At 44.7% G+C, this 15,863-nt stretch overlaps 1 protein-coding gene across 4 annotated transcripts in view; it reads left to right on the top strand.

Annotated features, from left to right (window-relative positions):
• Positions 1–15,863, top strand: part of BICRAL (BICRA like chromatin remodeling complex associated protein) — an 883,634-nt gene that overhangs the window by 140,212 nt on the left and 727,559 nt on the right. For 2 of the 4 annotated variants that reach the window (XM_078649709.1, XM_078649711.1), the window contains exon 2: positions 11,787–11,973. The exons of the other annotated variants lie outside the window; for them this stretch is intronic. The gene's annotated coding sequence lies outside the window, so the exon portion shown is untranslated. The remainder of the gene's footprint in view (positions 1–11,786; positions 11,974–15,863) is intronic. 4 annotated transcript variants of the gene reach the window in all.

The raw sequence follows: 15,863 nt of genomic DNA, 5'->3' as shown, positions 1-15,863 counted from the left end.
ACATGCCTATTACACAGGAGGGGATAGGTGCGGCCGGCTACTGGCGAGCAGGCTCCGTGTCTTGCGGTGCCAGCAGACGGTAAAATAACTTTTTTTTTTTCTCTTGCCCCAACGGAGTTACAGTCACAGAGGATGCAGAGATTGCGGAAACGTTCCGAGATTTCTACACCTCCCTCTATACCGGAGACCGTCTCGACGGCCAAGCTGCGGCCGAATACCTAGATACTGTCGCGCTCCCCTCTTTGGCACCCCAGCAGGCGGAACATCTCGATAGAGACGTCCGCATTGAGGCGGTGATTTCGGCCATAGCCAAACTTAAACCGGGTAAGGCCCTGGGGCCCGACGGCTTTACAGGCCTTTTCTATAAGACCTTCTGCACCACCTTGGCACCGATTCTCACCCGTCTCTTTAACACCTTCTCGGAACCTGGTGCCATCCCCCAAGACCTCCTGCAGGCGTCTCTTTCCGTCATCCCAAAACCTGGGAAAGACAAAACTAAATGCAGTTCGTACAGACCCATCTCATTGCTCAACGTGGACTTCAAACTATACACGAGCATTTTAGCGACCTGGCTAAGCCCTCACCTGCCAGACATCATAGACCCAGACCAGGCGGGATTCATACCGGACCGCCAAACAGTTGACCACACCAAGAGAGTTACTCACCTCATAGAAAAGACCTCCCAAACTCCTGGTGAACGTATGCTACTGGCGGTTGACGCCGAAAAGGCGTTTGACCATGTTCACTGGCCATACCTAGAGTTACTCCTGAAGAAAATTGGCATTGGTGAGAAGTTCCGCACCTTTATCTTCAATTGCTATAAATTCCCTACAGCAGTGGTCCGGGTAAACGGCCACAGCTCCCGGAGCTTTCCCATTGAGAGAGGCACGAGGCAGGGCTGCCCGCTATCGCAACTGCTTTTCGCCCTTTATATGGAGCCACTGGCCCAGAGAATCCGCCAAAATAGCACGGTGACAGGGATAACATTCGGTGGCTACATACATACCATTAGCCTCTACGCGGATGATGACTTGCTCACACTCGACAACCCACGGACGGCCCTCCCTGCGAGCCTGGCAGAACTGGAGGAATTTGCGGCAGTGGCCGGCTTCAAAATTAATGCAGATAAATCACTGGCCCTTGACCTTTCCCTGAAACCCGACACCAGGGAATACTTGCAGACCACCCTTCCCCTCCAGTGGGCATCAGCGGCGGTGCCTTATCTAGGGATCCAGCTGACCGCCACACTCCCTGCAATGGCAGCGGTCAATTATGACACGCTCCAAAAGAAAATTCGCGACGAACTGGGCCGATGGAAAAGCCTTCCCCTCTCATGGCTAGGCAGAATTGCGGTGGTCAAAATGACAATTCTACCGCAAATTCTGTACCTTTTCCGGGCGCTGCCACTTCAGCCGCCCGTGGGATGGATTCGGCAAACGCAGGCTGATCTTGCCAGCTTTATTTGGCAAGGCCGGAGGCCGAGGATGAGAAGGACACTGACCACATTGGCCCCCGAGGAGGGAGGGTTGGGAATACCGGACCTGCGCAAGTACTTCCAAGCGGCACAACTACGCTACTTGGTGGAATGGAGTAGGTGGGAGTCCGAAAAACCCTGGTTATTCCAGGATCAAGCTATAGTGGGACGTCCGCTTCAGGAAATCCCGTTTCTCAACAAAGCAGCCCGACCGGCCAACCTCTACGCCTCATATGTCACGCGGGTCCCGCTGCAAGCGTGGGACGCCACTAATGCCACTAATGTGGTACATGATCTCACTACCTTTCCCTCGCCGCTTACACCCCTGGTCGACAACCCAGACTTCACTTTGGGCATGGCCGGGGGGACTTACTTCTTCCCTTGTACTAGACCTAGGTTAGGTACACCGGGGTAGGCGTATTTTAGAAGCACCAGTTGAGTACTTTTAGTCATTATTTATTAATGTATGTATTTTATGTTCGGCGATCGGCTGGATGCCGCTGCCTCTGCCATATTTATGGCCCAGATGGCGTGCTCCCCTTCCCCCTCTTCCGGCAGGAATACGACTTCCCTGAAACGGAACGCATGCGATACCTTCAGGTTCGCCAGTGGGCTCTACAGCCACAGGTGAGGGAGACAGCCGATCGCAACTTCCGGCCGTATGAGAGATGGCTGATGACTCGTACTTCGGACTCCAAACTCATATCTGACCTTTACAAATTCCTCCAACCACAATCAACCCATCTTTACAATCCGGAAGGGAGCGTTGGGAGAGGGAACTGGCAGGACCCTAAGCCACAAGGAATGGAGCCAAATATCCTATAGAGCGCGACACTCGGCATACCACTCAAGACTCACCGAGACCCTGACTAAGGTGACCACATACTGGTACTACACACCGGAACGCGTCAGTGAAATAGACCGCAGTAAAGACAAGAACTGCTGGAGGGGTTGCGGACACTTAGGCACACTACTGTACATCTTGTGGGAGTGCCCCCTGATGCAACCATACTGGACACAAGTGATCAATGACGTAGACGCACACTTCCACACCGAGCTGCCTCGCTTTCCCGCCTACATTATACTAGGGCTCACTAACCCATTAACATACCCCCTGTGCTCACGAAGAGGACGCCAAATGGCCATCGCCCTAGGCTCAGCGATCCAAAACATCCTGGTACACTGGCACACCACTACAGTCCCCTCTACTACAGGCTGGCTTCACCGGCTATGGGGGGTGTTGGGGATGGAGAAGATGTCCCTTACACTAGCTGGAGATACAGATCAATTTGAGGAGCTATGGCAACCATTCCGCACTTTATTAGTCACCGAATTTCGAGAACTTACATGCCTGCGGTATCTCCGCTTGTTACGACTCACAGGACCAGAGGGCGAGGCCTAATAAGGGAGAAACAGGGAGACTCAGAACTGCAGCCTGACGAGGTGACACCGGGGGAGAGCGACTCGAGCACTGGACGGGGAGGGGATGGAAAGGGGGATCGGGTAGTTTGGAGGGGGGGGAGGGGGGTTTCTACCTGGTTGGCACGATGCACTCTTCTTTGAAGATCACCGCAGCAACAGACTGAACGAGTATTGGACTGTTATAAAGCTTTCCCCGTGCCTTATCCTTATCCTTCTCATGTATACTGGTGTTGTTGAAGTTACACGGCCTATACTGAATGATTTGCCTTCCAGGTGCAGATTTCCAATAAAAAGAGTTAAACCTAAAAAACATAGACATTTTATTTAGTGTTAAAATAAATCTAAAAATTAACTAATTCTTAATTTATTGAAAAAATAACCTTTATTAAATATAAAAATGTATGTAACATAATTATTTATTAATAATTAACTTGCTGTTAATACATTTTCCCAAAGATATTTTTTTTGTTTTATTGCTTTTACAAATTGTAAATACAATAGGCCCGTAACTGGCTTTGAAAACAAGAAAAAAACAAAAACAGAAAATGCCACCCACCTCCACCCCACCCAAAACTCCCCTGACAAGCTACTACTGTCACAGTTACTGGTAGGCTTACAATATCATGTTTCTTTCCCAGCACTTGCTTACTGTCTTAAATTTCATCCATATTCAAGGGTTATTACCTATTCACCAGTGTCTTAGCTCTTAGGGATTTAGGATACCCGAGTACTGTTATTTCGGCAGACATATTATCTACTAGTGGTCTCCACGTCTGTTCATATTTGTGACTGATATCCTGCAGGTCCCATTTTAGTTTTTCCATGGCCGATAAAGACCATAGTGACTCTCCGATTTCTGAATCATCAGGATACGACAGATTTCCATTCTGTACAATCAGTTGCTCTGCCACTAAAGTCACTGTGGTTGCTATTTTCTAACCCGTATTAGTGAGCTTCTTATACTCTGTGGGGTGCAGATGCAGCAGCTGGGTCAGGCTTCAGGGAGCACAACACACCTTTTAAATGGCTCAAGAGTACTTTCCAGAACATTTGCTGGTGTAAGCAAGACCACAAATGTATATGTGATCGCCTTCATGGCGACTACCCCTCCAGCAAAGTCTTGGTATGTGTGGGTACATCCCTTTCAGGCTCTTGGGTATGAAATGTCATAGCATCATGTACTTGTATAAGGATTCCCTATTTTGGACACTCTTGCACATGGATGGGATGTCTTACTATATAGTTTGCTTGGGATTTCACGCTGTAAGATATTTTATCATTTCCTCATGTAGGCCCATTGCCCTCCAGGATCTTTTTCTGTTCGTATCGAGTAAGTTTTAGGAATAAGACCCTTTTGCTGTGTATTGCTTGGGAAGAGCTATCCCAGTAAAGTGAGCTGTCTAGTGGCTTCCAATCTGTTATCAGGGTGATGTGCCCAGTGGCTCAACTGCCATTATTTTATCCAGCAAGTTTGCCCTACTATGAATTACCTTCTACATCAATCAAATGATTTAGGGCCCGATTTACAGTTTGGCGGGCGAGTTACTCTTTCACAAACAAGAATATTATATCCAATAGCACCCATAATATGGTGGGTGGGGTATCCGTCAAGTTTGTGATGGAGTAACCTGTTTGCCGAAATCTAAATTGGGTTCATAATGTCCTCATTGTGGAAGAGGTCCCTTACATTTTCTCTCTGCCCATTTGCACATATCCTCCCTAGATCTCTCCAGTGTGAAATTTGATTTCTCCATAACTCGGTGTATGAGGATGGAAACAATGTTGGGCCTGTTTCTTTGTAATCTTGTCCAATATTTCCATATTAGGTCTCAAAATCTAATAGCAGTAATATACTGGGGGCTATCTCCTTTGGGCAGTCAAGGTATTGGTCACTATGACTGTGCCACTGTAGGTATAGGAATCCAGTGTCTTTCGGTTTCTTAGAGAGACTATTCAAAGTAAACCTGAATCTATGAAGAATAATAATATTGCCTGATGTCCGGAAGCCCCAACTTACCTGAGCTTCTTTGGGACTGTCAAACTTTTCTTGCAACTCTTCCTCCCTTACCCACCCTGATTAAAAAAGCAATGGCACTTTGTAGAACTTTGAGTTCTTTGTCGGGTATGCTAGCTGGCTGGACTTGGAAGGCATACAAAAATCTGGATAATATATTCATTTTAACAGCAGCTACCCAGCCACAAAAAATATATAAATCACGCCATTTGCATAGGTCATGTATTGAACAATCTCGGCTAGGTGGATGCATAAAGGTTTCGCAGAATGGGTGTAATGTAATTTCCCAAATATGTAAGCTTATCTTTATCCCAGCAGAATGGAACATGTTAATTTAATGCTTATTTTACCATTGGAGGTAGGCATATACCAGGATCTCCGAATTTGCGGAGTTAATCCAAGGCCAGACAACATCCCTTATTGTGCTATCTAGTCTAATGCTGGTGGTGCAGGCATTTATGACTGTGAAATGCCTTTTTAGCATCCAAGGACAATATTGTAAGTGGGATCTTTCTACAGGAGGCTTTTTTATAAGTAGGAGCACTCTGCGGATATTATCTGCTCTTGGTCTATACATCACTTTTTATAATTTTAAATACAGAATAAAATATACATTTTCTAACTTTATGTGGGATTTGTTTTTTTAATTAAAAGTTCAGAAAAATACTTTTATTTTAAATATAATATATTCAAATTAATTTGTTATATAAACTTAAGTTAGTAATGATGTAATATTATATTATTCTAAATTCAAAATTTTTCCCTGTATTTTATCATGCAGAGATCTCTGCCCTGTTTATGCAGGTCTCCTCTAAGTGTGTGGAAAATCAAACACATAGTTTAATCAAAAAGAGACTAGCTCAAATTACTTTTAGGGGAGGGGGAAGACTCTGGTATGTTTTGTCACGGAGTGTGAACACCCGGCAGGTGTGTTCATAAAGCCCTCACCCACCAACCTAGTTGGTGGCATGCTTCATCATCGGGCCCACCCAGTGGCACCTAGCGTGCCCCGGGTGTGCTTCAACGCCTGACTACAGCGGAGCTGGTATATTACTGAGTGTGCGGTGAAGATAGTTAAGGAAGTGATGTTAAAACGGCTGAACGGTGGTCCCAGTACCCGAGGGTAAAATTAGACTTTAATACCTGGGCCTCCGTCAGCGGTTAAAAATAAGGCAAGGGGATGTAAGGGGCGAGTTACGACCTCTCACATCCAATGGGTCAACATGTTTCAGCCAGTGCCTTATGACTAAGCTGGCTTTCTTCAGGACCTAAATAAAAAGGTGAGTGCAAGTAAACTAGTGGGGGGTGTAGGAGAGACTATGTGTCTACACGCCCTAAAGTGTATCTATGTGTGAGAGGGGGATTCCCTTCTCAAGACCACGCTAGTTTTTGCTCAGTCTGACCTCAAGGTTGGGAGGTGGCAAAGGCTTGACCAGCAATTCTGGGTAGAGCCTGCTCTGGACCTGTAGTGCCTCCTTCGCATACACTAGTTTACTTGCACTCACCTTTTTATTTAGGTCCTGAAGAAAGCCAGCTTAGTCATAAGGCACTGGCTGAAACATGTTGACCCATTGGATGTGAGAGGTCGTAACTCGCCCCTTACATCCCCTTGCCTTATTTTTAACCGCTGACGGAGGCCCAGGTATTATAGTCTAATTTTACCCTCGGGTACTGGGACCACCGTTCAGCCGTTTTAACATCACTTCCTTAACTATCTTCACCGCACACTCAGTAATATACCAGCTCCGCTGTAGTCAGGCGTTGAAGCACACCCGGGGCACGCTAGGTGCCACTGGGTGGGCCCGATGATGAAGCATGCCACCAACTAGGTTGGTGGGTGAGGGCTTTATGAACACACCTGCCGGGTGTTCACACTCCGTGACAAAACATACCAGAGTCTTCCCCCTCCCCCTCCCCTAAAAGTAATTTGAGCTAGTCTCTTTTTGATTAAACTATATATTAACCGGGGACATGGACTAGCTTTCTGGTCCTACCTCTCTCTCTTGATTACGCACGAAAATCAAACACAGTCATAAAGTAACAACTAGTAGTAACGTTTTGGTCGTATTTGGCGGCTTACTGACTCCACCCCCTATTTCAGGGCTTAGGAACATGCAAGTCTACATTTCTGAGTAATTTACACTTGTAAATGGTGAAAAGCTCAAAGTAGCAAGGTTATTCAAATGTGTAAGGGTAAACTTACATGTGTAGATTTAGTCTTGTGCAATTTACATTTGTGATTAGGCCCTCATGTGTCATATTCAATAACAAATGCTAGCAAATCCTGAGGATTTCCAGGAAGATTCTATGTATTTGTTTCCTTACATGACGTCTAGTAGTCACAAAAATCAACAGACATATGTTACCTCTCACCTAAAATCTGTATTTGACTGCACCTTTGGAGTAAACACAGAGCTGGATTGAAATCATACTGGTTCTTCTGCCTAAGCAGCTGTTGGCAGTTGCCTGTTCCACAGCCTAGATCATTGTTCCTGCAGTGCTGGCAGTTCCCAAACATGTGTGAAGGTGCGATTGCCAGAATTAAGAGAATTGTAATCACAATTAGGTCATTTCAACTGACTATAGCGTTTGAACCAGAGGTTCATGGCATTCTGGCAGATCATAATTACATAGGTGGTAGAGTGATGAAGACAGTTGGTGTGGGATGGAAATTTACAGTGACAGTGCTTTACATATATCGTTCTCAATTTTCTGTTCTCAAATTAATATTCAGTTTCCTGAAGTGTAGGCTAAGAATTATAGAGGTCTTGGTTTGTTGCTCCAACAAGCTATCTATGTTGGCCCCCAAAACCTAAAAGGCTGGATCTGATTTGGGTGATTAGGGGGAAGAGATTATTTGCCCCAAATTCAGCTTGATAGTATGTTTCCTAACAGAGGTGTATGCAATTCAAAGCCTGAATCTTGAGTGGGTAGTGGAATGGAAACTGTGGTAACGCAGAGAACATGTCACCCTAGACTGTGGCAGTCGATCCATCGCCATATCTGGCAGAGTCAATTTTGGACCTTGTTGAAGCTGATCGTGGAGCTGATGATCTCTGCTAGCCGCTTCTCCACAACTTATTTTACAATAAATATAACAGTTATCCTTTCTGAGGGGTGGTCGGCAAATCTGCTATTTTGGTGAATCGCCTTTTATCTCTCTCGTCTAATTCAGACCTTTATATTCCTTTTTCTGTTGCCTCCCTTTTCAGCTCTCTGCTCTATGGTTTGAAACTGTTGTTCCATAAGGAAGTTGGGAGCAAAGATTGGAGAGATTAACCCTATATGTTCAGTTTCTGCTGTGCTTCATACCTCTCCATTGTCCTTGTATTTTATGACCATACTCATCTTTTATTTTTCTTAACAGTGGAATGAACACAAAAACTCTGTTTCGTCAATTATTTAAGACCTACCTTCTTTTGAATTCACTTTAACCAATTTTAGTTCTAGTCTAAAGGCAAGTTCAGTTTCCTCGACACACTCATGTAATTAAAAGAAAATCATAAATGATACATACATTTACACCTATATGGAAGGTCATTTTGTGAGCCCACACCATCCACTAGTCTGTTCAATTGCCATTCACATTTTGCTCTGCTCACCATAGGATACAGCCTGGGGCAATGGGTGAGTCTACTTCAGTTGATGGCTTTCTTGCGCTGTGATTGATTGCATTTGCCCTGATCACGTACACATCTGTCAAAAAAGTATTGCACTTCGGTGCCAGCCCTGCTGGGACAGTACTTCACATTACCAATGCTTTTTTTCTTTCCATTCTTTATTTTTGTTTTTTTCGTTTCTAGCCAACCATGTGTGTGTAAGCTGTATCTTCATATTACAGTAGTAACTTTTCTTTGTACTAATAAGAACCATGTTTTCCTGTGATGTGCATTAGAACTAAAAAGGTGCTCTTTTCCTTTTCTTTTGTTTATAAATCTTTTTATTTCAAAAGTGAACAGAGTGGTCAATACACACAGTGATTACAGTGGTTATTAGGTGCATATTCACTTTCGCAACAAATTATACACTAGCTGGTTCTCTAGCACACGAGATGATAGCAATACATAGCATAGCATGGATCATTCAAGGTGTTGTCTGCACATCAAGGGCGGAGGGAGCGGGGGGTTCACATATATTACCTCGGTATTCGTTCCAATTGGACCACACTGCCGACCATTTCCGGGGGCAGCCCCGGGCCACCTACACTGTCTTCTCCTGCAACATGCACCAGTCCATATCATTTTTCCATTCAGTGAGCTTTGAAGGTGTATTTGCTCCCCACAGGCGTGCAATATTTCGCTTTGCAATTGCTAGACCTAGTGACACCCACAGTTTGCCCTTGGTTGGTAGATCCATGGGTTCCCATATATTTAAAAGACACCTTTTTGCTTCGGGCCGTAGTTCCACCTCCCAGACTTCACGCATACAGTTGTGTATCTTCTGCCAGTATGCTTGTATCAAGGGACACTCCCACACTGCAGTCTGCAAAATCCGTACTCACTTCTGCCCATCAGCACCAATCGAGTGCCAGAGATATACACACGGTGTAGCACCTTCAACTGCACCAGCCTTAGCTTCGCTGATATGGCCACTTTCTTGGGGGAGGCAAGCGCTTCCCTCCACTCTTCGTCATCAAATGCTAGACCGTCTGCCTCCCACTTACTCCTGAGTGCCAGCAAGGGGTCTGGGGTATGTAATGTAAAGTCAAAGCCAGGTTAAATGAACAAAAACAGGCTTTATTACAAACCCACCAGGGAGGCAAGTCTTCCAGCAGCAACTTGGCTTAAACACAAACATTCCCAAACCCCAACCCAACATTCTTTAGCAGAATTCTACATTTAAAGGAGAATTACAACAGTATGGTTAATACGTTTTTTGTATGTGAGATAGATTACCTTTTCCGGAAGGTGGCCGTCTAATAGTCTGTCCTCCAGGGGAGAGGATTCCGTGAGTGTCGTCCCAGGTGGGATGTTGGCCCTGAGGGAGTGCCTAACCTGCATGTAGCGAAAGTGTTCTGTTTGTGCTAGATCGTATGTGCGCTGAAGGGACTCAAATGGAATTACCCCGTCAGGTCCCCAAAGATCTTTTATGCGTGAGATCCCTATCAGGTCCCAGTTATGAAAACCCTTGGTGCGCCCCAATGTACCCAATTTGTCGGAGACCCAGAGCGGTGTATCTTTTCCTTTTCTAAGCATCTCTGCCTGCTCATTAAATGTATTATTCTATTAAAGTGATATGAATGTTTTTTTAATTCATTACAAACGTATTGCTGCCATGTTTAAATGTTTCATTTTTCTTTTATTTTTGTGATATATGCTTGCAATGAAAAACAAGCTCTTGCAAAGACAGTGGACATGCCTTTTGGTTTTGCCAATGCAGACCTGTAGGCTTTGCCAATGCTTATTTTGCCAATGCTGTTCAGCATCAGCAAAAACAACAAACAATGTGCATGTTGTTCTTTATTTTTGGGGATTTTCTATGGTGGTTTCCTAGGGGCAAACATTGTCTGCCCACTGGTGGAAGACGATTCCTTGCGGGGGATTTTATTGAACAGGTACTTACACTAGTTTGTGAAAAATTGAAATGTGAACTACTTTCAGATCAGCTGTATTATGTTTCTTTGAGGAGCTCCAAAAAGAGTGAAATATTTATCAGCAATTACACTCAATGTATTTGTTGTACTACATCAACCACTGGCATGGGCTACTGAGTCAAAAGACTGGATATAATGACATTGCAAAGGGATCATGATACACAACCACATGGTATATAACCTGAAGCATGACTAGAATCAAAGAAAAGGCTGTGTAAGGCATAAACGTCTGCTGTTAGTGATTTGTTGCCCTGATGATTTCCACACTGAATTGTAGTGGTTTTGGATATCCCACTATGGCTCCTTGAGGCAAAAGGTGGCTGCGTATCGGGGAAAGATGGTTCCTTGTTGAGAGGCTGTTATTGAGCTGGTACTCACACAGTTTTGTGAAATAATAACATTTTAACTGCTTTCAGAACAGCTGTGTTGCATGTCTTTGAGGAGCTCCAAAACAGTGCAATATGTATTAGGAATGAAATGAAACATGTTTACTAATGCTTACTACCCATCCTGAGGTATAGGCTGTCAACCAGGACTCTCCAGCCATCTTTGTACTGGGCTTTTCTTTCAATCGGACTCCAGGTGTAACCCAGCTCCTTACAGTCAGCTTCGAGGCCTCGATGCCAAGTATTTCTTGGCCTTCCTCTTTTCCTTTTCCCTCTAGGGTTCCTGGTGAGGGATTGTCTGGTTGTGTTTGATTAGGACTTGTGGAGAGAATGACCTATTCAGCCCCAGCAACTTTTCATGATTTCTTCATGAGCAAGGAGTTGGAAAAGTCTGCTGCCATATGTTGTTGTTGCTGATGGCATTTGGGCCGCAGATTTGGAGGATTTTTCTCAGACAGGTGTTGATGAAGGTCTGGACTTTGTTGGGATGATACTTGTTGTTAACCGGGTTGAACTGATGGCAAAAAGGAAGGTCTGAACTTTGTTGATGGTGGTCACTGTTGTCCTCCAAGTTTCTTATCCATACAGAAGGACCAATTTTACATTGGTGTTAAAAAGCCTGATCTTGGTTTGCAGTGTTAGGTCCTTGGAGCTACATATCTTTAGCCTTATTTTACTGATTCTTGCCTTGACGTCATGGCTTGTGCCGCCATGCTTGTCTATGACACTACCCAGGTAGGTGAAAGCCTCAACCTCTTCCAGTGCATCGCCTGCAAGAGTAATTGCAGTTGTGCTGGTCGTGTTAGCCTTCAGGAACTTGTTTTTTTCCCTGTGAATGTTGAGGCCAATTTACACTGACGTGGCTGCCTCTTTATCAGTCTTCTCTTGCATTTGCAGATGGGTATGGGAGAGTAGGACCATGTCGTCTGCAAAGTCCAGGTTGTCGAGCTGCGTCCAAGGTGTCCACTGGATCCCATTTCTTCTCCTTGCTGTGGATGTCTTGATGATCCAGTCTGTAGCCAGCAGGAAGAGAAAAGACGAGAGCAAACAACCCTGGCAGATTCCGGTCCTCACTTCAACTTTTGTGAGTTTTTCTCCATGAACTGTTTTGCAGGTCATTCCCTCGTAAAAGTTCTTGGTGATTCTTACGAGTTTATCTGGCTTGCCGTAGTGGCTGAGGAGTTTCCAAACTGTCCACACTGTTGAGTACCTTCCCGTAGTCCATGAAGTTGGCATAGAGGGGGGAATTTCATTCCTATGACTGCTCAATGATGATGGGCAGTATTGCAATCTGGTCTGTGGTGAATCTATCTTTGCTTAAACCAGCTTGCTGGTCTCACAACTGAGCATCGACTAGTTAATTCTGTCCAGGATGCCTCTGTTGATCACTTGGGGTTAATAGAAGAGTTATCCCTCTGTAGTTTGCACAGTTACTCAGGTAACCTTTCTTGTGGATCTTGATCAGATATCCCTCCTTCAAGTCTAGTGGCACCTTTTCCTCTTCTCCGATCCTTCCAAACATGGGGGAGAGTATATCTTTTGATGTTTCGATGTCTGCCTTCAGTGCCTCTGCAGGAATGTTGTCAGGTCCTGCTGCCTTCCCCTTTCTCAGATGTTTGATGGGTTGCCCATATTCTTCCTTGGTTGGTTTCCTGCAGTTGATTGGCAAGTCCTTGTCACTTCACTGGCTGTATGCCTTATAGAAACTGTGGCGCAGGCTGATTCAGCAGTTCTTTAAAGTGCTCCACCCATCTTAGTTGTTGGCCTTCGTAACCCATGATTTTCTTCCCAGCTTTCTATTTGACAGGTCTTTCTGGCTTGCTTTATCTGCCGGAGAGTTTCCTTCTTATGTCGTAGAGTTCTTTTAAGTTTCCATGGCTTGCTGCTTCCTGGGCTTCTGTGGCAAGACAATCAATGAATCTTTGCTTGTCTGGTCTAAAGCTTCTCTTTGCTTCCTTTTTCATTTTGGTGTATTCGCCTTTAGCTTACTCTTTTTCTGATCTTGTTCAGCTTATGTTGACTGCAGCTTTCTGTTTCTTTCATGCTTGGACTTTGCAGAGAGTCTTGGTGGATATACATTCTTTATGTGGTGTTTCTTGGGACTCCGTACCGCCTGGCAGGTTGTTGTCACTGTTTCTTTCATCTTCTCCCACTGGCTTTCTACTTGGTCTCTGTTGTCATCTAGGAGGACCTGAAACATTACTTAGGGTGACTGAGGATTCACCCCATTTCTATGCATCTTTGAAGAAGGTAGTGTTCTAACGCTGGTGTTGGTTTATTGGTTCCATCCATGCCTTCTTTATCTTTAGCTTTAGCCTGGCCTTGACAAGGTGGTGTTCTGACACCAATGACGTTCCTCTCATCACTCTCACATCCTGCAGGGACCTCTGGAACTTCTTGGCAAAGCAGACATGGTCGATCTAATTATTCGTTAAATGGTCTGGTGACACCCATGTGACCATATGTATTCCTTTTGTGTGGGCATACAATACCACCTTCCACCAGACTGTTCAGGGCACAGAGATCTGTGAGCCTTTCACCATTCTTGTTCATGTCACCAAGGCCATGGTTGCCCATGACTTCTTCGTACCCAGTGTTGTTGCTTCCATTCTTGGCATTGAGGTCCCCCATCAGTATGGTGATGTCTCTCTCAAGGCATTTCTCTAGGATGGACTGGAGTCTGTTGTAAAACGGTTAATTTTCCTCTTCTTTGCTGTAATTTGTAGGTGCATAGCACTGGATACCATTCATGTTGATCCTCTTTTTGTTTGTGCGGAAGGTTGCTGTGATTATTCTGGGACCTTAGGCTTTCTATCTGATCAGAGCTCTGTTAGCTGCTGGCAATAGCATCAGTGCTTCTCCCTGAATATGTGGGGCGTTCTCTTCCTCGTGTCCAGAATACTGCTACATTTCTCCTAGAGCCAGTCTTTTCTGTCCAGACTGTGTCCATCTGGTCTCGCTGATGCCAGCAGGACAAGGTTGTATTTTTTCATCCCCGCTGTCACTTGGGCTGTCTTGCCTGTCTCGTACATGTTAATCACATTCCATGTCCGTATGGTGATGGTCTTTTTGAAACCCGGGGGATCAGCTTTGTGATTTCTAGGGATCTCTGGCTTTCACTACAAGGTGTCATAGCTTTCCGTGAAGGAGATTCCTCTCTCCCCAAGGCCAGGATATCTTTTGGTTGACGTTTCTGTAGCTCGGACATTTCAGATGGTGGGGTAGCTAGCCTCACACACAACCCTCCTCCTTTTCGTAGCTGGGCTTGGGGTTGGCCATGGCAAAGTTGTAACATGTTTGCTGTACTACAATGACCATAGCACTAGCTTGGGCGACTGAACTAAAAATGTGGATATGATGAAGTTGGGAGGGATCAACTGTATGATGCTATGTGGTCCATAATTCAAAGCAAGACTAGAAATAAAGAACGGGCTTTTTAATCTATGAACTGCCCCTGCAAATGAGTTGTTCACCTATTGGTGTATGCATACAATTCTGTTGGTTTTTGATTTTCTGTTATGGCTTTGTAGGGCTACAAGGTGAGTGCAAACCTGGGAAAGGAGATGAAGGTGGGAGGGAGGGGGAGGGGATAAGAGTTGATTCCTTTCAGGAAGGCTGTCATTAAAAAGGTGCTCATAATATTTTGTGAAAACCTGAAATTTGAACTGCTTATAACCCTCTGTGTTATGTTCCTTTGAGGAGTTCCAATAAGAGCGAAACACATACTGGGAATTTCACTCAATGTATTTGTTGTACTACAGTGACCATAGTGCATTGTCATGGGTTACTGAGCTAAAAGACTGGAAATAATGCGATTGGGAAAGATGAAGCATATGCTATGGAATTACATGGTTTGTAATCGAAATCAAGAGTAGTAGCAAAGAAAGGACTGTTTAAACCATGAACTGCACCCATAAGTGATTTGCTGACCTAATGGTGTGTGTAACCCCAAAAAATTGATGTTGCTGATGTTAAACAGCATCGGCAAATAAAAGCACGCAGAAGCATGGGCACGCTTGCATTATTGCACATGCACACCTATGTGACAGCGTCCTCAGTATCACCAAGCATGTATGCACATTCTGAAATATAAAAAGTGCACCAAAGCACTTATTTTTTTAGAAAGGAGGGACCTTGCAGAAAATTGTAGCTTCCGGGCCCTCCAAAAAAATAATCAAAAATTAAGGCGGGGAAAGGGAGCAATGGTGGAGTAGGTGACCGGAGTAGTGGGAGGAAGAGCAATGTAGAAGCTGTGTGTTGGGGTAAATAAAAACTTATTTTTAAAAAAGCCAGACAGCAAAGCAGGGAATGAGAGGAAAAGTAACAGATGGGGGGGCAGTACCACTGAGAGTGAAGAAAGTGGTTAGGAGCGGGAGAAGCAGCAGCTTTGCACAGGAGAAAAAGCAACATGGAGCAGCGCACTGTAGGATTTTAGTGGGGAAGCTGGCAGCCATACCCAGTGTGTGCAATCTGTCGTCTAATCACAGACGGGTTATATATGGTTTTTGTTTTTTAAGTCAGTCACATCATGGCGGCCACGCTGTATGCCAGCAATTCTGACCTCGCTCGAGTTGGACTAAGCTTGGGAATACTCTTCCCAAGCTCTGTGGTGTTATCATAGATTTTTTTACTCTTATACTTAGTAACTGCTATGGAGTGATCATGTATTAGTACTTGAATTACGTTCAATATTATTGTTTATGCGAGATACGATTGAGGTCCTTACGATACACAGAGCAGAATGCTTGTGGTTAGCTTTTACCGTGAGGCATGCGTAGGGAATTATGTACACATGGTATTACTATTATATGAGAGCTATGATAAATAACAAAGTGCAAGGTTTTGTACAGAATCAAGTACAATTGTAAAAGCACACAGATGTGTGTGGTTTTCTGATACAGAGTGTTGGGAGTAAACCTCTCCTTACCGGCGCATGCACGAGGTAGGATCGAGATCTTCACGATATATTGAGTA

This window comes from Lissotriton helveticus, chromosome 6 (assembly GCF_964261635.1).
Source record: "Lissotriton helveticus chromosome 6, aLisHel1.1, whole genome shotgun sequence".
Lineage (NCBI taxonomy): Eukaryota > Metazoa > Chordata > Amphibia > Caudata > Salamandridae > Lissotriton > Lissotriton helveticus.
The sequence above is the reverse complement of the archived record's forward strand: the minus strand, read 5'-3'. Positions and strand labels throughout refer to the sequence as shown.